Source organism: Carcharhinus amblyrhynchos, chromosome 28 (genome assembly GCF_965287045.1).
Source record: "Carcharhinus amblyrhynchos chromosome 28, sCarAmb.v2.hapA, whole genome shotgun sequence".
In the NCBI taxonomy this organism is placed as follows: Eukaryota; Metazoa; Chordata; class Chondrichthyes; order Carcharhiniformes; family Carcharhinidae; genus Carcharhinus; species Carcharhinus amblyrhynchos.
In genome coordinates, this window is record NC_137351.1 from 31,248,822 (window position 1) to 31,272,442 (window position 23,621).

Consider the following 23,621-nt stretch of genomic DNA (forward strand, 5'->3'; position numbering starts at 1 on the left):
ATAAAAAGGAAGAGGCTGGCTAGGGTGAATGTTGGTCCTATAGAGGATGAGAAAGGGGACCTAGTGGTAGGGGATGGGGATATGGCTCAGGTATTGAATAACTTTTTTGTTTCTGTCTTCACAGAGGAGGACGTGAATAATTTGCCGGGTGTTAGCGATGGAAAGGTGGTAGGACTGGAGGGTCTTAATGACATTACTGTTACTAGAGAGGCGGTGCTCGACAGACTGGAGGGACTGATTGTGGACAAGTCCCCAGGACCGGATGGAACGCATCCGAGGGTGATGAAAGAAATGGCGGAGGTTATAGTGGATGCCTTGGTGGTTATTTTCCAGACGTCGCTGGATTCCGGGGAAGTGCCGGAAGATTGGAAAATGGCTAATGTTACGCCGTTGTTTAAGAAGGGTGCCAGGCAAAAGGCGGGGAATTATAGGCCGGTTAGTTTAACGTCTGTGGTAGGTAAAATGTTAGAATCCGTCATTAAGGAGGAAATTGCGAGGCATCTTGAAGGGAATTGCTTGATAGAGCAGACGCAGCATGGTTTCATTAAAGGGAAGTCGCGTCTGACAAATTTACTGGAGTTCTATGAGGATGTGTCTAGGGCGGTGGATAGAGGAGAGCCGGTGGATGTGGTCTTTCTAGATTTTCAGAAGGCATTTGACAAGGTACCTCACAAGAGGTTATTGCAGAAGGTCGAGGGACATGGAGTTGGGGGTAGGGTGTTAGCGTGGATAGAGGATTGGTTGTCAAATAGGAGGCAGAGAGTGGGGGTCAATGGGTGCTATTCGGATTGGCGGATGGTGACTAGTGGAGTGCCCCAGGGGTTGGTGCTGGGGCCTCAGCTTTTTACCATTTATATAGATGATCTGGAGGAGGGAACCGAGTGTAGGGTGTCGAAATTTGCTGATGACACCAAGATTGGGGGAACGGCAAATTGTGCGGAAGGAGTGGAGAGTCTACAGAAGGATCTAGATAGGCTGGGCGAATGGGCCAGGAAATGGCAAATGGAATTAAATGTTGGCAAGTGTGAGGTGGTGCACTTTGGTAGGAAGAATGGTAGGAAGGACTATTACTTACGTGGCGAAAAACTGCAGCAGGCGACGGTGCAGAGGGACCTCGGGGTCCTTGTGCATGAGTCGCAAAAACCCAGCTTGCAGGTGCAGCAGGTGGTCAGGAAGGCGAATGGGATGCTGGCCTTCATAGCGAGGGGGATTGAATATAAAAGTAGGGAGGTCTTGCTGCAGCTGTATAGGTCATTGGTGAGGCCGCAGCTGGAGTACTGTGTGCAGTTTTGGGCGCCGCACCTGCGCAAAGATATTTTGGCCTTGGAGGGAGTGCAGAGGAGGATTACTAGGCTGATGCCAGAGTTGAGGGGGTTGAGCTATGAGGAGAGGCTGAATAAACTAGGCTTGTACTCGTTAGAGTTTAGAAGAATGAGGGGAGATCTCATTGAGACGTATAAGGTGATGAATGGGATGGATAGGATAGAGGTGGAGAGACTCTTCCCGCTCAAAAAAGACAGTAGGACCAAGGGGCACAGCCTCAAGATAAAGGGGGGGCGGTTTAGAACGGAGTTGAGGAGGAACTTCTTCACTCAAAGGGTGGTGAATCTCTGGAATTCTCTGCCCGTTGAAGTGGTGGAGGCTGCCTCGCTAAATATTTTTAAGACGCGGGTTGATGGGTTTTTGATAAGAGAGGGGATTAAGGGTTATTGGGAGAGGGCGGGAAAGTGGAACTGAGCCACGACAGATCAGCCATGATCTTATTGAATGGCGGGGCAGGCTCGAAGGGCTGGATGGCCTACTCCTGCTCCTATTTCTTGTGTTCTTGTGTTTCCTCCGGGTGCTCCGGTTTTCTCCCACAGTCCAAAGATGTGCGGGTTAGGTTGATTGGCTATGCTAAGAAATTGCCCCTTAGTGTCCAGGAATTAGAGGGTTTAGTGGGTATAATATGTAGGGATATGGGGGTAGGGCCTGGGTGGGATTGTGTTCGGTGCAGACTCGATGGGCCGAAGGACCTCTTTCTGCACTGTAGGGTTCTATGATTCCTGGCATTATTCTAGTAAATTTTTCCTGAACTGCTTCTCACACATCTAAGTCTTTCTTTAGATAAGGAGATCAATGCTGTACACAATATTCCAGATGTGGCCTCACCAATGCCCTCTGTAACTGAAGCATAACCTTCCTACTTTAGTAATTAAATTCCCCTCACAATAAATAATAACAATCTATTAGCTTCACTAATTGCTGTACCTGTGTAGCAGCCTTTTATGATTCGAGCACTAGGACGCTCAGATCCCGCTGCATCTCAGAGCTCTGCAGTCTCTCACCATTTAGATAAGTTTCTTTTCTCCTGTCAAAATGGACTATTTCACATTTGCCCACATCATACCGCATTTGCCAGAATTTTGCCCACTCACTTCAATTATCTGTGTCCCTTTGTAGCCTCCTTACGTCAAAGAATCATAGAATCCTTACAGTGCAGAAGGAGGCCATTCAGCCCATCGAGAGTGCACCGACAACAATCCCACCCAGACCCTATCCCTGTACATATTTATCCTACTCATCCCCCTGACATTAAGGGTCAATTTAGCATGGCCAATCAACATAATCTACACATCTTTGGACTGTGGGACGACACCATCACCCCTGGAAGAAACCCATGCAGACACGGGGAGAAGGTGCGAACTCCATCACTCAAGCCGGAATCAAACCCGGGCTCCTGGTGCTGTGACAGCAGTGATAACCTCTGTGCCACTATCCCCTTCACAATCTACTTTCCTACCTATCTTTGTGTCTTCAGCAAATTTAGCAACATGTCTTCAGTCCCTTCATCCAAGTCATTTATATAGATTGCAAAGAATTGAGGCCTCATAGAATCATAGAACCCTACAGTGCAGAAAGAGGCCCTTTGGCCCATCGAGTCTGCACTGACCACAATCCCACCCAGGCCCTACCCCCATATCCCTACATATTATACCCACTAATCCCTCTAATAGAAGTATCTCAGGACACTAAGGGGCAATTTTAGCATGGCCAATCAACCTAACCCAAACAGCTTTGGACTGTGGGAGGAAACTGGAGCACCCGGAGGAAACCCAGGCAGACACGAGGAGAATGTGCAAACTCCACACAGACAGTGACTCCTGTTATAACCTCCAGAATTCTCCAGCTGTTCAACTCCCATTACCACTGTAGGTGAGGACGGAGATTTTGGTGCTCGGCCAAGTCTCCATTCACTGCGGCAGGAGTGGAGAATCCCACTGGTGTGAATGAATGGAGAATCCCGTCAGCAGGCACAGCTCGCGCACTCCACCACAAAGGTTACTCCCTCTCACACAGCTTGCGTGCGGTTTCGTCCTGTGGGGACATAAAGGGGATTGAAAGCATGATGTGCGGAAGGATGTGGGGTGCAATGTGTGATGGGGCTGGGGAGCTCATGTAGGCTGTTTTGGACAAATGGGTCCCCACTGGGGAGCTGCTGAATGGGGGGGATGCCAGAGACAGTGCTGGGGAAGGGAATGGTGAGGTGCTTTTAGTGGCTGTCCATGAGGTGCCTGGAGATGTTTTGACATTGTAAGCACAGCACGGGTGCAGGTTTCTGAATGGGATGGGATGTACACTCACCCTTCCAGCCCAAAGAAGGTTGCTGATCTTATGGTACTGGTCTCTGAGTCAAGGGGTCAGCGGTTGGGGCATTCATAACAGCTGCCACCGCCTCCCAAATGATGCTTGCTGAGGGACCTCTTGGGTGACAGCCCTGAGTGGGATACAGCAGCTGGTGCCTCTCCACCACTGCGTCCATCAGGCAGGCCTGCGCAATCTCCAAAAATCTTGGAGCACTTTCCTTCGGGGCCATCTTCCTGGCGTGACTGCCCGTGTGTCCATCGTTACAGCTTATATACAGCTCTGTCTTGTTAACGGAGCCCAGGTGCAGTCAGTTTGGGCCAGTCTTGGCCTGTTAGATAAATTTCATTGTGAATAATGTACAGGCAACTTGGTTTCAATAGAGGATAAACCACCTCCAAAGGCTGTTTGGGTGAACTCAACAAGGTATTGAGTTCACGAGGAGGAGGGGGTGCAATGCTCAAGGGTCTCACTCAACGAGGGGGGGAACATTCACAGGCAGGGGGTGTGCATGCCAGTACTGTGTGTGTGTGTGTGTGTGTGTGTGTGGGGGGGCGGGGGGGGGGGGGGGGGGGCGGGGGGGGCGGTGTGGGTGTTAATGGGGCGGTCAGGAGATCAGTGGTGTCTCAGTCACTGGGGGTCCAGGAGGCCAGTGATTTCCTTGTGGGGGAGGAGGGAGAGTGAGGGGCTGGTGATGAGGCCAGCAATGTCCTTGGGGAGTTGGGGCCAGCGATATCTATGCTGGGAAGACTTGTTGAGTGATCTCCCAGCACGGGGGGGCCACTCAGCCCATTGATTTCAGCCTCTTCAGAGGGAATAGCCTCACCTCTGGATTTTTTGCATATTTCGCCTACTGCCCTTTGCCGCGTACAGAGTGTGGGAGATTCATTCTGAAACTCCCGCTGAAAAAACCAGCGTGATTTACTCCAGATTTCACACAAATTCGACACTTAGAAATTTTTGGGGAGAATCGCTCCCCCCGCATCTGTAATAATAGCTTCTAACATGACAGACGTTAAGCTAACTGTCCTGTAGTTTCCTGTTGTCTGTCTCCCTTCCCTGAATGAAGGGGTTACATTTGCTGCTTCCAATCTAATGGAACTTTCTCCAAATCTCGGGAATTTTGAAAAATTAAAACCAATGAAGCAACTACCTCATTAGTCACTTCTTTCAAGAAGTCTATCTGGAGCTGGGGATTTGACAACTCGTAAACCCAACAATTCGCTCAGTACCTCTCCCCTTCCATTATCTGATTGACAGCTCCTTCTGGAATATTCCCTGTGTCCTCTGTAGTGAAACTGATGAAAAATACCTGTTTAACTCATCTGCCATGGTCTTATTTTCCACTATCAATACTCCAACACACTTTCTATAAGATCAATGTTCACTTTGTTAATTCTCTTCTTAATTAAATATCGACAGAAACTATTACCATCCATCTTTATATTACTGGCTAGCTTTTTCTCACTCTTGCTTTTCCCTCCTCCCTCCTTATCAATCTTTTTGACATAGACCATTGATCATAGAACCCTACAGTGCAGAAAGAGGCCCTTCAGCCCATCGAGTCTGCACTGAACACAATCCCACCCAGGCCCCACTCCCACATCCCTACATATTATACCCACTAATCCCTCTAACCTACACATCCCTGGACACTAAGGGGCAATTTCTTAGCATGGCCAATCAACCTAACCCGCACATCTTTGGACTGTGGGAGGAAACCGGAGTACCCGGAGGAAACCCACGCAGACACGAGGAGAATGTGCAAACTCCACACAGACAGTGACCTGAACCGGGAGTCGAACCCAGGACCCTGGAGCTGTGAAGCAGCAGTGCTAACCACTGTGCTACCGTGCTGACATTCTTTGACGTTTTTTTATATTCTGCCCAATTTTCTGACCTGACATTTGTCTTTGCGCAAATAGGATGGCACGCTGGCACAGTGGTTAACACTGCTGCCTCACAGCAACACGCTGGCACAGCGGTTAGCACTGCTGCCTCACAGCAACACGCTGGCACAGTGGTTAGCACTGCTGCCTCACAGCAACACGCTGGCACAGTGGTTAGCACTGCTGCCTCACAGCAACACGCTGGCACAGCGGTTAACACTGCTGCTTCACAGTGCCAGGGACCCGGATTCGATTCACATTGTAAATGTGAGGTCATCCATTTTGGTCAGAATACCAGCAAAATGGACTATTATTTAAATGGTAAAACATTGCAGCATGCTGCTGCGCAGAGGGACCTGGGTGTTCTTGTGCATGAAACTCAAGGAGTTGGTTTGCAGGTGCAGCAGGTAATTAAGAAGGTAAATTTTGCCCTTCATTGCAAGAGGATGGAGTTTAAAAACAGCAAGATTATATTGCAGCTGTATAAGGTGCTGGTGAGGCCACACATGGAGCACTGTACAGTTTTGGTCTCCTCACTTGAGAAAGGATATACTGGCATTGGAGGGGGTGCAGAGAAGATTCATTAGGTTGAGTCCAGAGTTGAGAGAGTTGGCTTATGAGGAGAGAGACTGAGTAGACTGGGACTATACTCATTGGAATTCAGAAGAGTGAGGGGAGATCTTATAGAAACATATAACATTATGAAGGAAATAGATAGATAAGATAGAAGCAGGGAAGTTGTTTCCACTGGTGGGTGAAACTAGAACTAGGGGGCATAGCCTCAAAATAAGGGGGAGCAGACTTAGGACTGAGTTGAGGAGGAACTTCTTCACCCAAAGGGTTGTGATTCTATGGAATTCCCTGCCCAGTGAAGCAGTTAAGGCTACCTCATTGAATGTTTTTAAGGCAAGGATAGATACATTTTTGAACAGTAAAGGAATTAAGGATTATAGTGAGCGGGCAGGTGAATGGAGCTGAGTCCACAAAAAGATCAGCCATGATCTTATTGAATGGCGGAACAGCCTTGAGGGGCCAGATGGCTTACACCTGCTCATAGTTCTTATGTTCTATTCCCGGCTTGGGTCACTGTGGAATCTGCAGATTCTGCTCCTGGCTGCGTGGGTTTCCTCCAGGTGCTCCTGTTTCCTCCCACAATCCAAAAATATGTGGGTTAGGTGGATTGGCCATGCCAAATTGTCCCTTAGTGTCAGGGGGATTGGCTAGGGTAACTGCATGGGGTTATGGGGATAGGGTGTGGGTAAGTTTGTGGTCCGTGCAGGCTCAATGGGCTGAATGACCTCTTTCTGAACTGTAGGATTTTATATGCTTTTCTTTAAGTTTAATTCTGTCTTTAACTTTTTTAGTTAACAATTGACAGTGGGTCCTCCCCTTGAGATTTTTCTTATTGGAATGTGTCCATTCTCTGTTTTCAGAAATATCCTTTAAATGTTTGCCATTGAATCTTTATTGTCCTGTTGCTTAACCTAAATTACCAGTTCACTTTAGCTCGGTCTGTTTACATTGTCCCTTTTTAAAGTTAAAAATACTAGTCTTGGACCCACTCTTCTCTCCCTCAAACTGCACGTAAATTCAATCATTTTATGATGGTGGCTACCTAGGGGTGCATTCAAAATGAGGTTAGCAATTAATTCTATTTCATTGTACAATAACCAGCCTGTTATAGCCTGTCATCTGCTTGGGCTTCAGAATGTGCTGTTCTAAGAAACTATACTGAAAACATTTGCGGAACTCCACATCTACGATTCCTTTGCCACTCTGATTTTCCCAATTTATGTGTAGATTAAAATCCTCATGGATATCCCTGTGCCTTTCTGACAAACTCCCAATATCTCTTTTATCACTCTTCTGTTAGTTTTGTAGTACTTATTGCAGGATACATGAACAGAGAGTCAGAGCACGTAGGTGTTAGAAGTAACAGCAGAACAGGTTCATTGTGGAGCAGTGGCTGGATTGTGACTGAGTAAAATCTGTGATGTAGCCAATGATGTCATGGACTGATCACATGACCAAACCCTTAAAGGGACCATGCAACACACAACGGGCTGGATTTTACAACCTCGCTCGTCCCTAAACCGCAAAATCCCTCCACGCGGTCAACTCCACCCCTCATTGACTCCGATGCCTGTGGTGAACCGTGCAGTAAAATTCTGGCCAATAACTCTAATATATAACATGCCCTATCCTGTAGTTACAATTATAGGGTCTGTACATTGCTCCCACATGTGAATTCTTGCCTTTGTCTTTTCTCACCTCAGCCAAAATTGCTTCCATTTCCAGATGCAGTTCTCTGCTTGGGGATCTTTGCAGAGTTAGTGTCCAACCTGCTGACATTTCTGAATACACATTGTCTGGAATCTTCAGGAGATTTCTGGTTTTCAGCAGGAGATTGGTGCAAACTTGAAGAAGTGGCTGACAACATAATCCCTGTCAAATCCCGGAAGATCAGGAGAATGCATGGAAATTCCATCCTACCAGACAAACTCCCGTGGCATTGCATGTAGGGATTTTCACTGTAGATTCATCACAGAATCCCTACAGTACAGAAAGAGGCAATTTGGCCCATCGAGCTTGCACCGACCACAATCCTAGGCCCTATTCCCATTTATTTACCCTGCTAATCTCCCTGACTCCAAGGAGCAATTTAGCATGGCCAATCAACCTAACCCGCACATCTTTGGACCGTGGGGGGAAATCTGAGCTCCCAGAGGAAACCCACACAGACACGGGGAGAATGTGCAAATTCCACACAGACAGTGAACCGAGGCTGGAATCAAACCCGGGTCCCTGGCGCTGTGAGGCAGCAGTGCTATCCACTGTGCCACCTGAAGTGTGCCCAAGTCTAAATTGGGGTCTTCGGGTAGGGTGAGAGGGGACAGTTAGTTGGAACATGTGTAAATCGATCCCCATTTCAAAGACTTAAAATCGGTGCCCTTACTTTTATATAATATTTTAATTTTATAACATCATTAAATAACAGCAATCATGCAGCCAATGCATTGAGGCATAGGAATGCCTTTACAGAATATTTTCATGGGCAAACTCAGGTACACCAGTACCATTGCTGTTATGAGGTTGTAATTCTTGTGTGACAGCTTTACAGAGGCTGTTCCCATTGTAATTGAGAAATTACCCATTTAAAATGGGGAAAGCATGACACAAAAGTGTGACAAAGGTTTCGACAACAGGAAGTAAGGCTTTGCAAATGAGAAGTGACAAAGATCAGAATCAAGAGCGCACATCAGCTCCTGGGTTAATTTGCATTTCGTACAGTGATTTTATTTTGCTATCTCCATCTCCTTTGTTTCTGTCACCCTTCCTAACCAGCAGCTAGAGGCAGCAGCCTTCGGGTAACGTACAAGGCTCGGTCAGTCAGCCCCTGTCAAGGAAAGGCAAGTTAGCAATTCAGAAACAATTACTGATGATTAACCTTTCAAAAGAAAAAGAACATCGGGAACAACGAGGGTAAACACACATGTACAGACGTACAAACACACATTACATTTAAGACTCATATCATGTTACAGATAAAAACACATTACACACATGATCACTGAAAAAAATGCACCGACATACACACATACACATTCGACATGCACTTACACAAACACATTACATGCACACATGTACTTACACAAACACACCACATGCACACACACAAACACACTACATGCACATACTTACACACATGCACTTGCAAACACATAAATACACACATACAAACACGTCATATGCACACATACTTAACAAACACACCACACGCACGTACTTACACATATGCACTCACATTTACACAAAACATCACATACTTAAACATATCAGCTGCACATATATTTACACAAGCACATCACACACCATGGCAGATCTGATGGTCACATTACTGTACTGTTTATCGCTCAGGTCACTGCATTATAGTACTGCATATCATTCTGGTCAGTGCATAACAGTTCTGGTCACTTTATTTAAGTGCTATCTATAGTTCCAATCATTGCATTACATGACTGCGTATAGTTCTGATCACCAACTGTACTGTTTATCATTCCAGTACTGCTTAATGTTCCAATCAATGCATTACTGCAGATAGTTCCCGTCACTGTATTACTATGCTCTGCTCTATACATGACCGTGCTGTGTATAGTTCACTGAATTAAAGAATTTTAGTAAAAGAAGATGTTCTACCTAAGGCAGAGCGTTTTTTTGGGGTGGTAGAGAGGAGTTTGAGTGGAGATTTCATTGAGGTGTGTAAACTCTGAGGGGCCAAGATCGATTGAATAGTAAGAATCGATTTCCATGAGTGGAGGGTGATAACCGAGAGGCACCAATTTAAAGTAACTGGTGAAAGGATTCGTGAGGGATTGAGGGTTATTTCGCCCTGAGACTGATGGTGATCTGACCCTCACTGCCTGTATGGGCAGATCGAGACAGAGACCCTCACTGCATTTAAACAGTATGTGGAAACACACTGAATCTGCTATAAGGCTACAGGCCAAGAGCTACAAAGTAAGATTAGGTTGGATTGTTCTTGTTCAGATGCTATCGACATGAGGGGCTGAATGGCCTCCATCTGCAGCACGCGCTTTCTGCATTCTGGAGAAAAAGTCACAGATTTACAGCTGGAAAGCTGACGGGTGTCTGAGGGAATGTGAGCGAATCGAAACGGTGGTGAAAGTTAAGAACACATCCAAATAATCAGCCTTGAAATGCCGCCCCCCCTCTCCACGGCTCTGCTCCAGGAATACCGAGGGCCCATGGGGAAATGTTCAGCGGGGGGATGGGAATGGAAGCCTGTGAAACTTACAGTATGTTTGTTAATAATTGGATGGGAAAACCGTGACAGCAAGAAGAAAAGCAGCAGGGAACGTATCGAAATATCGCCCTGCACTCAACAGCCTAGGGCCATGGCGAAAGAAAGCTAGGAGCAGACTTCAAGGGCTAGATCGGCTGCCTGGGTGTATTAGTTACATGGAAAATACATCAAATGAGCAACCTCGTAAGATATCGACCTTTGACCAAAATTCGAAGATATGCAACAGCAGCTGGATGTTTTGACATAACGATCTATCTAGAGAGAAACGAAAGCAAGTTTCCCTCCTCGCTCAGGGCTATGAGTGTGGGAAAGGGGTGAGCCATGGGGATATCGTTTATTGTAACTTCAGACGCAGACTCGTTGACAACAAGGGGCAGTGTAGAATCATAGAACCCTACAGCGCAGAAAGAGGCCCTTCGGCCCATCGAGTCTGCACTGAACGCAATCCCACCCAGGCCCTACCCCCATATTATACCCACTAATCTATGCATCCCTGGACACTAAGGGACAAATTTCTTAGCATGGCCAACCAACCTAACCCGCACATCTTTGGAATGCGGGAGGAAACCGGAGCGCCCGGAGGAAACCCACGCAGACACGAGGAGAATGTGCAAACTCCGCACAGACAGTGACCCGAGCTGGGAATCGAACCCAGGTCCCTGGAGCTGTGAAGCAGCAGTGCCAACCACCGTGCTACCGTACCGGTATAGGGAGCAGAGTCGGCATTATTTACATAGCAAGATCCCACAAGCAACAATCTTTTTTCCGTGTTGATCGAGGAATCAATATTGGCCAGGACACTGAGGGGGAGATAATTCCTATTCTCTCCTTCAAACTGTGTCATGGAATTTTGACACTTCCCCGAGAGGACCGATGGGCCTCAGTTTAATACCTTGTTGGAAAGACGGCACCTCTGACAGTGCAGCACTCTCTCAGTAATGGTCCTCAGTTGGAGGAGAGAGGGAGAGCGAGCAGGGCTATTAACTTGTGGTTTTGGGGATCATGGCAATTTGACAGCATCAAGCAGAAAGGCACCGTGAGAGATGGAGAGGTCCCGATGTGAGGGAATGTGCCAGTAACTGCAGGATAAGGGCTGTCTAACAGCATGCGCCTGCCTGGTTATCAAAGAACTCCCATTTAATTGCATACAAGCTGTTACTGTGTTGTTTCTTTCTTTATAAAGACCCACGGCTAATCTGTCAGAACTTGTTTAACAATTAATTAGTCGCTGGGCAAAGAATTCTGCATCTTTCTGCCACTTTGCAGAAGAAATACAATCAAATTCAGGGGGCACGCAAAATGTGTGTAGCTCTGTAACTGTACAACCAATTGCATTTATATAGCACCTTTAATGCAGCAAAATGTCCCACAGCGATTGACAAATGATGAAAAGGTATTTGATGCCGAGTCACATTAAGTGACGTTGGGACGAGTGGTCCAAATGTTTGGTCAAAGATAACATTTTCTTAGTTAAGCATTAAACGTGTAGCGGGAGGTGGAGGGGTGGAGGGATGGAAGGGTAAAGGGGTGGAGGAGTTGAGGGATGGAGAGGTGGAGGGGTGGAGGGGTGTGGGGTTGAAGCTGGAGAGATGGAGGGGTTGAGGGATGGAGGGGTGGAGTGATGGAGAGATGAAGAGATGGAGGGATGGAGAGATGGAGGGATGAAGAGATGGAGGGATGGAGGGGTGGAGGGGTGTGGGGTTGAGGGCTGGAGAGATGGAGACGTGGATGGATGGAGGGGCAAAGTGATGGAGAGATGGAGGGATGGGGAGATAGAGGGATGGGAGGTTGGAAGATTGGAGGAGTGGAGGGATAAAGGGATGGAGGGGTTAAGGGAGAGAATTCTGAACTTTGGAGCCCAAGCAACAGGAGGTGCTTTCTCCAATGGTGATGTAGTTAAAATCGTAAACATGTTCAAAGATTTCATTTCTGTCGGGCGGGAGAGCAGGTGGAGGCAAAGAACCCAATGGGAGTTCCCAAATGGCTTTTACCTCGACGGACTTCCCTGTTTCCACTGTCCCTGCCTTCCCACCAGCGACGTAGCGAGGTTCCTGCCATGAAAGCACCAACCATTTACATTTAATTCCCGGGATTCCCCACTCTATAATTTTCCCTCATTCTGGATAATACTCCCCCTCTGGCATAAAGTCACATTGCCGGGGTTTACAGCAGGGTCTTCACACACAGGGACCTGGTAAAGAGAATCCACCTGGGGGCACGCAAGGAAGTACAGGCTCCAGAGAGGGCAGAGTTACACCCAGGCAATATCCCCTGGCAGTGCCGGGAAGGGTGGCTTCCCCATATCCGTGATGGGGGGAGGGGGAGGAGGAGGTGGGGTGATGAAGCCTCCCCCAGTGTCCATGCAGCATTGGCTCCCAGTGGGGTCACCATGTCTGTGGCAGGGTGGGGGGAGGTGGAGGGCGGGGGGGGCATTTTTTAAAATTTCTTTTATAGGTCGGAATGCAATTTAATAAATGCATCATTAGAGCTCAGGTTATTTGAGGGGTGGGTTCATTCAGATTTCACCCCATCAGTGTGACATTATAGGAACCACCTCCTGAATAGTTACATTAACAGAATTTATACATGCCCTACGGTATTGAAGGAGGCCACTTGGCCCATCGAGTCTGTACCAACCACAATCCCACCCAAGCCCTACTCTCGTAATGCCACTCATTTACCCTGCTAATCCCCCTGACACCAGGGTCAATTTAGCACGGCCAACCAACCTAACCAGCATATCTTTGGACTGTGGGATGAACACAGTAAGGAGTCTCACAACACCAGGTTTAAGCCCAACCAGTTTATTTACTAGTAATCCCACAAGCTTTCGGAAACGGTGTTCCTCCGTCAGGTGTGTGCAAGGTCTGTGGGAGGAAACCAGAGCACCCGAGGAAACTTACGCAGATACGGGGAGAATGTGCAAACTCCACACAAGACAGTGACCCGAGGCTGGAATTGAACCTGGGACACTGGTGCTGTGAGGAAGCAGTGCTAACCACTGTGCCACCGTGCTAAACCAAACGTCAAAAAATACGGAACATAGAACATTACAGCGCAGTACAGGCCCTTTGGCCCTCGATGTTGCACCGACCTGTGAAACCAATCTAAAGACCATCTAACCGACACTATTCCAATATCATCCATATGTTTATCCAATGACTATTTAAATGCCCTTAATGTTGGTGAGTCCACTGCTGCTGCAGGCAGGGCATTCCACGCCCTTACTACTCTCTGAGTAAAGAACCTACCTCTGACATCTGTCCTATATCTATCACCCCTCAATTTAAAGCTATGTCCCCTCATGTTAGCCATCACCATCCGAGGAAAAAGGCTCTCACTGTCCATCCTATCTAATCCTCTGATCATCTTATGTGCCTCTATTAAGTCACCTCTTAACCTTCTTCTCTCTAACGAAACAGCCTCAAGTCCCCCAGCCTTTCCTCATAAGGCCTTCCCACCGTACCAGGCAACATCCAGGTAAACCTCCTCTGCACCCTTTCCAATGCTTCCACATCCTTCTTATAATGCAGCGGACAGAACTGCGCACAATACTCCAAGTGCGGCCGCACCAGAGTTTTGTACAGCTGCAACATGACCTCATGGCTCCGAAATTCAATCCCTCTCCCAATAAAAGCTAACAAACCGTACGCCTTCTTAACAACCTTATCAACCCTGGGTGCCAACTTTCAGGGAGCTATGCACATGGACACTGAGATCTCTCCGGTCATCCACACTATCCAGTATCTTACCATTAGCCCAGTACCTGTATCCCTGTTACTCCTTCCAAAGTGAGTCACCTCACACTTGACCACATTAAACTCCATTTGCCACCTCTCAGATATGGTGCATCCCTCACCCAGTCTTAGTTAAAGGATGTCATTCTGCCCAGAGACTCTGAGTATTTTGAACGCATGGGTGGGTAGATTTTTGGTAAACAAGGGAGTGATATGCTCCTTTGCTTGACAGGCAGAATGAAGATTTGAGATGACTATCAGATCAGCCATGATCTTATTGAATATTGGAGTAGATTGGTACTTAAAGTACAGGGTGAGGGGAGGTATAGTCCATAGAAGTTCATCGAATCCTACAGTGCAGAAAGAGGCCCTTCAGCCCATCGAGTCTGCACCAACCACAATCCCACCCAGGCCCTACCCCCATATCCCTACATATTTTACCTGCTAATCCCTCTAACCTACACATCTCAGGATACTGAGGGACAATTTTAGCATGGCCAATCAACCTAACCCACACATCTTTGGACTGTGGGAGGAAACCGGAGCACCCGGAGGAAACCCACGCAGACACGAGGAGAATGTGCAAACTCCACACAGACAGTGACCCGAGCCGGGAATCGAACCCAGGTCCCTGGAGCTGTGAAGCAGCAGTGCTAACCACTGTGCTACCGTGCCGCCCATATGTATGGGGGGACCGGGGGGTGGGGGTGGGGGAGCGGACAGTAGAGGGGGGAGGTGGAGTCAGCCAGGAGAACACCAGAATCTTTAAGTGGAGAGATAACCAACTAATTATGATATAAAATACATCAAGCCAGATATATTAACTACATCAACAGCAACATGCATTTATATAGGTCAACTGAGTGAAACAGTCCAAGCAATGCCAGCAGAATTTGGCCTTGAAACAGACAAAAAAGTTATTGGGGCAGGTGACCAATAGTTTGGACAAACAGGTAGGTTTTAAGAATAATCCTAAAGGAGAGAAGAGGCAAGGAGAGGGGGGAAGGTCTTGGGGATTCCAAAGTTTCAGATCTCAGCAGCTGAAGGCATGATCCCAGTGGTGGAATGAGGAAAATCTGAGGTGTGTGACAGGCTGTGGATGACAGTTGTGGGGCTGGAGGAACTTACACAGTTCGGTAGGACTGAGGCCATGTGTAGCTTACCGTGAACCAACTGTGGGCACACTGGGTGGTGGGTGAGCAGGGCTTGGAGCAGCAGAGTGTTAGGGGAACTCAGTGAAGGATTTCCAGGGAAGTGTTGGAATACCATAGCACAGAGGAACCAAAGACAGGGATAAAGTCTGTCGGTCCAGACTCGCTGGGCCAAAGGGCCTCTTCTGCACTGTATGCTCCTCAGGATTTGAACAATAGATGTGTGAAGGCCGGGAGAGGTTATGATGTTACAGATTTAATGTAGCAATGCAGTGGTGTGTGGTCAATATCTGTCCTGGGGTCAGATATGACCCAACAGTTTCAAACAGTTTGATTCAGCCTGAGAAAGTTAATAGGGAGAGGGTTAGATTTGATGTCCAGGGAACAAAGTTCCTGATGACAACCAAAGAAAATGGCCGGAATTTTACTACCCTGCCTGCCAAGGGAATCGAAGTGGGCGAGGGGCGGACAATGGGAAGGTCTGTTGACCTCGGGCGGGATTTTATGGTTTTGGAACAAGCGAGACTGTAAAATCCCACTCAATGGGTTGAGCCTTTCCAAATCACAGAACAGAATCATAGAATCCCTACAATACAGAGGGAAACCATTCGGCCCATCGAATCTGTACCATCACAATCCCACCCAGGCCCTATTCCAGTAAACCCATGCATTCACCCTGCTAATCCCCTTGACACGAGGGGCAATTTAGCACTGCCAATCAATGTAATCTATACACCTTTGGGCTGTGGGAGGAAACCGGAGCACCTGGAGGAAACCCACGCAGGCACGGGAAGAATGTGCAAACTCCAGTGACAAATTTCTTCTCATTCAGTACTGGACGTCAGTGAGTTAATGTGACACACTAGAGATAGTGAGGAGGATACATGTAATAAATTGAGTCAATGAAGCTTCAGAACAAGAAGTCTTTATTGCCAATTTAACAATTAATTATATATATAAATAGGGTTAGACAGAATAACTGTGTAACTGTACACTACTTCCGCCTGCCTCCAACTGCCGATTCTTCCCGACTCCAGAAGTTTCCTTCCACTCGATTGGCTCAGATTTGACACTTCCACTTGGCTGTCAGAGAACGCCCCCATAAAGAGGCCTTGCTACCACGGTACATGGATAATGTTGCCCCGTGACAGCGTGCAGGTGAGAAATGGTGAGGGACCGAGGGTTGACACTTAGTCCCTCCAGAGGTGACAATGCATGAGAAGGAAGAGAAGCCATTCAGGTGATTCTCAGGCTCTAATTCGACGGATAGAGATGGAACCAAGTGACTGCAATCCCAGCCAGCTGGATGACAGTGGTGAGGAGTTGGAGAACGATGGTTTGGCCAACTGTGTCAAAGGTTGTAGACGGGACAAGAAGAATAAGCAGAGAAATTTTACTATGACCCTGTTCTGACGCCAGAGTCACGTAGGGTTTTCGTTTGTGACTTTATTTAGGGAAGTTTCAATATTATGACAGCAGCAGGATGTACTGCAATTAGGAGTAGGCCATTCGGCCCCATGAGCCTGCTGTACCATTCATAAAGACCATGACTAATCTGAATGTAACCTCCCTGCCTACCCCCAATAAGCTTTCAACCTGACGTCGAAGACATTGGGCCACATATACGTGGAAATTCCGGAAGACTGGGAGTGAAGTGATGATCAGGAAAATAGGCGTCCATTCTCTTTGAAACACTGAGGCTGGAATTATCCCGTCCCATCCCGTCCAGCATGGGAATTGTAGCGGGTGAGGGGTGGGGTGGACCACGCAAAGGTCCTTTGACCTCGGGATTCTCTGGGTTTGAGGTGAACGCGGCCAGAGAATCCCACCCCACGTGCGATTTTCTTTTGCACTGACTCCACACAATACATCGGAGCCAGTATCCAATGTATGGGACCTGATAAAAGTGCTGGGAAAATACAGTTCACAAATGAGGGTTGAGGAAGAAAACTGTCGTAGCTGGCCCTTTTAAGGGACGTATGTCGAGAAGACCCTCCAACGGGGAACGTGAGCCCGTATCTTGGTGCAGAGGTTTTTGTAGCCAGGGTAAATCCTAGAGCAGGAAGTGTTAACATTGTGAAAGTACTCTGTATATTAATCTGCCTGTAAATTAACCATTATGGCTCCTTATGCTAAGTGGTAGTCACTAATCCTTGCAGTTACTACAAAAAAAAACAATTCGATGCCGTCCAACATATTCTATGGCTCACCTGTCTTCATCTGAGCTTCTGGGGATCTTCCGTGAATGTCTGTATAAGCTGTGTATGTTTATTGATGTCTTTTTTTTACATCCGCAGGTGATTCGGTCCACCTTGTTGTCCAACAAGGGACATACACGCGGTGGGTCGTGCGAGGGCTGCTCTTGGATGTTGCTTCGAGAGTTGCCTAGTGCTTCACGTCGTTAGTGTACGCTTAAACTGGACCAACTGACGGGCAACACGACAGCTCAGTGACTATCACTGTTTGCTGTGCAGATACATGGATTTGGGTCGGTGTCTGCGGGAGTTTGCACATTCTCCCCGTGCTTGCGTGGGTTTTCTCCGGGTGCTCTGGTTTCCTCCCACACCCCAAAAACGTGCTCTTAGGCTGGTTGGTGTAACAAATTGTCCCTAAATTAGGCGTCCCCCAATCTGGTTATAATTCTCTAAAATTGCACACCTTTATTGTGGAGTCTAATAGGCGTAGACAAAGGTCATGGGTAGAAGAGGGATTGGAATGGGGGCACTCACTGAATGTTAAATTGGCGGCGTTTCCTGTGCTGTGTTGTTCTTTGTTCTTGTTCTTTAGCTGACACTATTCTGGTCAATGCTGCCTCATTTGCGATGTCTCAAAAATGTAGGAAAACTCAATCTGTGACGGTAAGGAGGATTGTTATATAATCAGAACAATTAAAAGGCATCCCAGTAAAGGTTCATCAAATACTCCTTTGGTAAAATCTGTCCGAACTTTAGAATGGTTAGAATTTCTTCTGCGTAGGAAGCCGATGAGATGGCAAGGGCTGTTTGAACAACAGTTAATTAAAACATTTCCTCTCTTAACTACACAGCACAACTGATTCATTCAGGATAAGTGTTACATTCATGACAATGAAACACACAAGTGTTTCTGAGGCCGGTAACGTTAGGAATCGCGATGCAAAAAGGCCATAATCAAAGCAGAAATCAGTTTTCATCACTTGTAACCTCTCCATGTTCAGGCAAGCCTTTGAGTGACCTCATGCATTCGAACTTGCAATTAATGGATGCAGAAACCACAGGGTCCTTGGCGGCTGAAGTAACTTAAAATCAATTATTGATAGTGACTTAGTGCCGTGTCTTGTCTTGTATTTCAAAGGCATTGCCTACCTCAGCAGAAACCTAATGAGCTCCCAAGAAAGGGAGCTGGGAAGGTGCAGAGGCAATCTCAAACTCCAGAAATGTCTGCAACGGATTAGAGCTGGTTCCTCTCCCGCGCAGCTCCTGTGATTGTATTTCACCAACAAGGCACTTTCTCCAGCCCTCTCATGTCAGATGATTCATAAATTTTCTTCCGTGGGGCAGTGTGTAACTGGAGTCTGGGAGGCCCGGGGAAAGCGAGATAAAGACAATGGGAAAGGAGGTGTTTGATGAGTTCTCTCTCACAGGGCTGCGAAATTCCTTCAAAGCGACAATTTTAATTGCAATTCTGAACTGAACGTACAAAAATATAAGCCACTTAAGCTGCAGCACTGTTGCAAAGTCTTGGGGGCGCAGTGTTAAGCACTGCTGCCTCACAAGCAGCAGGGACCTGGGTTCGACTCCCAGCTAGGCTCACCGTCTGTATGGAGTGTGCACATTCTCCCCGTGTCTGCGTGGGTTTCCTCCAGGTGCTCTGGTTCCCTCAGATTGTCTGGAAGATATGCAGGTTAGATGCATTGGCCATGCTAAACTTTCCCTCTGCGTACCCGAACAGGCGCCAGAGTGTGGCGACTAGGGGATTTCCACAGTAGCTTCATTGCAATGTTAATGTAAGTCACGGGTTGATAGGTTTCTGATAGACAAGGGAATTAAGGGTTATGGGGAGAAAGCGGGAAAGTGGAACTGATCCACTTCAGATCAGCCATGATCTTATTGAATGGCGGGGCAGGCTCGAAGGGCTAGATGGCCTACTCCTGCTCCTATTTCTTATGTTCTTATGTAAGCCGACTAGTAACATTAAGAAATGAACTTTAAATGGAAGTCTATGCCTTACCCTCCTCAGGATAACATCCCTAAATAGCCAAGCTTGAATTTCAAGTTATGCCCCCCTCTTTGCAAACCTCCAACCAATCCCTCCACTGCGAAAGGAAATGATTTCTCGATTCATCGACACGATTAAATCCTTTAATCATCTTAAATACCTCAATTAGATCAGCCTTAAATCTGCTGTGCTCAAGGGAATAAAGGCCACATCTGTGCAACCTGTTTTGATAATTTATCTTGCACCCACTCTGCTGCTGTTTCCAGCTGACCCCCCTACCCCCAGGCCAAGGATGGCAGCAACAAGGCAGCCATTTTGAGCTGCACTCATGTATAAAAATATAGCTTTGCACTGACTTCCCACTGCAGCTGCTTGCTGGTCTTTGAGCCTTTTAATATTTAATATTCTCGCTGCTGTTTGCCTGCTGCTTGTGATCTTGCATGTCATCTTTAAAACATTGCCACATTCTCCCCGTGCTTGCGTGGGTTTTCTCCGGGTGCTCCGGTTTCCTCCCACACCCCAAAAACGTGCTTTTAGGATGATTGGTGTTAATAAATTGTCCCGAAATTGGATCGCCCTTAATCTGGCACGCATATAATTCCCTAAATTTGCACCCCTTTATTGTGGGGTCCCTGAGATGTAGACAAAAGTCGTAGGTAGGAGAAGGATTGGAATGAGGCACTCACTGAGTGTTAAAATGGGCGGCACGGGCTTGTAGGGCCGAAGGGCCTGTTTCCTGTGCTGTGCCGTTTTTAATTCTTTGTAGACCCATCGTTGATTGGCCAGCCTACTCAATTTCTCAGCCCCTGGGCTCAGAGAGATCCATGTCATTCTCTCGTCCCTGTTACCATCTCAGGATGTCCCAAAGTGCTTTACAGCCGATAAAGTACTTTGTGTTTAATTTTCTGGGCTGAATCCTGAAGGGATGGCACGGTGGTTGGCAGCGCTGCTTCACAGCACCAGGGTCTTGGGTTCGATTCCCTGCTCGGGTCACTGTTTGTGGAGTTTGTACATTCCCCCCGTATCTGCGTGGGTTTCCTCCGAGTGCTCCGGTTTCCTCCCACACTCCAAAAGACCTGCCGGTTAGGGTGCATTGGCCATGCTAAATTCTCCCTCAGTGTACCCGAACAGGGACCAGAGCGTGGCGACGAGGGAATTTTCAAAGTAACTTCATTGCACTGTTAATGTAAGCCTACTTGTGACTCATAAATAAACTTTAACTTTAACCCACTAAGTTCTGATTCCCCTGCAGAGGGCTATAGCTGACTCTGAACGGCTGAAGACAAATCATGTCCCACAACGGCACAGACCGTAAAAAATGCCAACTCTTTCAAACAAACATGCCCTTTCCAGTGCCTGCTCATTTAAAACACTCACCTTTGCTTCCAAACTCTTCAATGACCTGACCTCCTTGCCTTGGTAATCGAGGGAAATCCCATATAAATGTACAAAATTCTAATTTAACTCGTCGGGGTAGATGCAAGAAGGGTGTTCCTGATGCTGGGGGTGCCCAGAACCAGGGTTCACAATCTGAGGATACGGGGCAAAGATGAGGAGAAATTTCTTCACCCAGAGAGTGGTCAACCTGTGGAATTCGCTACCACAGAAAGTAGTTGAGGCAAAAACATTGTATGTTTTCAAGAGGCAGTTAGATAGAACTAGAATCATAGAATTAGAGAACCCTACAGTGCAGAAAGAGGCCCTTCAGCCCATCGAGTCTGCACCGAACACAATCCCAACCAGGCCCTACCCCGATATCCCTACATATTATACCCACTAACCCCTCTAACCTACGCATCCCTGGACACTAAGGGCCAATTTCTTAGCATGGCCAATCAACCTAACCCGTACATCTTTGGACTTCGGCTCTTGAAATAAAATATGCCAAAGGATATGGGGGGAAGGTGGGATCAGACCATTGAATTTGATGATCGGCCTCGATCACAATGAATGTCAGGAGAAAGCTCGAAGGGCCAAATGGCCTCATCCTGCTCCTATTTTCCATGTTTTTATGTATTGTCTCTGAGATACCTGAGCCTCTCGGATTCGAGGTCCTGAACATCCGTAATTTCCATTGCTTTACCAGTGGCTGTGAGTTCAGCTGCTTATATCCAAAGCTCTGGATTTTCCTCCTGCATCCTCTGCTCATCCTTTCTTTATTTTACTCCTTCTAAGCTTTTGGTCGCCTGTCCAAATATCTCCTTCTGTGACATGGTGTGAAATTTTGTTTGATAACATTCTCCTGATATTTTTATCATGTTATTGAGACATTATATTGAGGCAAGAAACGACAAAAGGTGAACATAACCCAGTCCATCACGCAAACCAACCTCCCACTCATTGACTCTGTCTACACTTCCCATTGCTTCGGAAAAGCAGCCAGCATAATCAAAGACCCCATGCATCCCAGGCATTCTCTCTTCCACCTTCTTCCATCAGGAAAAAGATGCAAAAGTCTGAGATCACATACCAACTAACTTAAGAATGGCTTCTTCCCTGCTGCCATCAGACTTTTGAATGGTCCTGCCTTATATCACGCTGGGATCTTTCTCTACACCCCGGCTATGACTGTAACACAATATTCTGCACCCTGTCCTTTCCTTCTCCGCAATGCAGAATCATAGAATCCCTGCAATGCAAAAGGAGGCCATTCGGTCCATCAATCTTATCCACAATCCCACACAGGCCCTATTCCTGTATCCCCACAAGTACTTTATGAACGGTATGCTTTTGTCTGTATAACGTGCAAAAAAAACAATACTTTTCACTGTATCCCAATATACGTGACAATAATAAATCAAATTTTTGCTGCTGTTTACATTATTTTCCATTGGTTGTCTCATGACATTTACTGCTTGACAACACCTCCACTCTCCCCCCACCACCCCGTGAAAAATGAGGTGGGGCACAATTTTGGAGCAAGACAGGGTTAAGTTCAAATGGACAGTAGGATTTGTCAGGTCGCTAATGTTTCAGAGTGCCGCCACTCATTCTGTTTTGAAGCGCATTTAAGCTGGCTCTCACCTTCGATCCCATTTAAAGGTGGATATAGATTCTCGGAATCCACGAACATTTTATTAAACCATTTACAAGATCCCTAAAAATAGATATTTTATAACTGTGGCGCTAGGACAAAAATCTGCAATTAATTACCATAAATAAAACACACTGTCTAAATTATCAATGTACATCAGTGTTCTTACAAAGGAACAAACATCAAAGATCTCTCTTCAGAGGCACATTTTTTGACATTTCTTTTTTTCTGTCTCGCTGGTGACTTGGAGCAAAAAATACCAACATCTCAGAGGCTATCGGATTACAACGAGGAGCAGTTCGAACCGTCAGCTCACAGCATATGGTGCTACCATTTGCTTTACACCCTGACAGACTGCAGACTTTATAAAGACACTTTGCTCCAGATGGTTCTCCTTGAGCTTCCAGGGAATGTATATTCCCAAATCCGGGAAAGTCCTACGCCTGCCGGTGAGACTGCACAAATCCAGGGACGCTGAAGGAGGAGCCTGGGATGTGGCCAACCATAATGATTCCGTGCGCGTGATAATATCAACTCCTGCTTAACTAGTCTTCAACGCAGCTAGCTACATTTTCCTAGAATCCCTATAGTGCAGGAAGGGGGCCATTTGGCCCATCGAGGCTACACCAACCACAATCCCACCCAGCCCCTATCCCCACGGGTATTTACCCTAGCTTGTCCCCTTGACACTTAGGGGAAATTTATCGTGTCCAATCCACCTAACCCACACACCTTTGGAGCACGGGAGAAAACTGGAAACCCACGCAGACATGGGGAGAACGTGCAAGCTCCACACAGGCAGTGACCCAAGCCAGGAATCGAACATGGATCCCTGGCGCTGTGAAGCAGCAGTGCTAACCACTGTGCTGCCCATAGCCACCAGACGTTAGTGAGGGGGACTTTGCAGGATTGACTGGGATGTGCTGTGCGGAGCTGCTAAAAGTCTCAGGTTGGACCAGAATGTTTACAACTTTGATGCTATGTTTGTTCCTGAAATTCTGACCCCCATAACCTCTCAATCATCCAGACTACTTATTCCCATTTCTGTAGCATTGTCCTTCACTGGCGTGTCTCAACTGCTGCTGAAACGTCTTTACTCATTTCCTATCTCTAGATTTGACTGTTCCGTTGATCAGGACTGTCCTCATACCATCCTTTCGCCCT